The sequence below is a fragment of the Morone saxatilis genome, unplaced genomic scaffold (genome assembly GCF_004916995.1).
Source record: "Morone saxatilis isolate NCDOM2014 unplaced genomic scaffold, NCSU_SB_2.0 Contig24, whole genome shotgun sequence".
In the NCBI taxonomy this organism is placed as follows: domain Eukaryota; kingdom Metazoa; phylum Chordata; class Actinopteri; family Moronidae; genus Morone; species Morone saxatilis.
This window is the reverse complement of record NW_023339807.1, coordinates 14,036,654-14,037,118: the sequence shown is the minus strand read 5'-3', so window position 1 is coordinate 14,037,118 and position 465 is coordinate 14,036,654. Positions and strand designations below refer to the sequence as shown.

General features: G+C 36.3%; 1 pseudogene; it reads left to right on the top strand.

Moving 5' to 3' along the window:
* Positions 1-465, top strand: part of LOC118335857 — a 6,935-nt pseudogene that overhangs the window by 1,432 nt on the left and 5,038 nt on the right.

Sequence of the window (465 nt, the reverse complement as noted above, 5' to 3'; positions counted from 1 at the left end):
GTAATTACGTAAAATGTTAGGAGATCTCATGGACCATGTGATTTGACCATGAAACAAAACAGAGTTTTGTTTGTTGTCCAGGCTGGTCCCTGGAGCTCATGTGGTGAAAGCTTTTAACACCTTGTCTGCCTGGTCCCTGCAGAATGGACCCTCAGATGCCAGTAGACAGGTACTGAATGGTCTCTTTGTGATGTTGTGTTTATCTTTATTATTTTGGTTGGCAAAGTGTATTTGACAGTTGCTAAAATTTAAAAATTTAAAACCAAATTGGTTTTTCATCTTCTGTTATTTAGAAATGCATCTTTCTTTTCTCATGGTAACATTTTGGAGTTAAACTATTCAGTACTGCTTGTGAAATTCCTCTTCCACTGCAGAACTACAAATATTTTACAATTCTCTGATGTGTTCATACAGTGGGGTGTTGACCAACAAGTTAAAAATAATAGTCTTTTTCAGAGAGGAAAG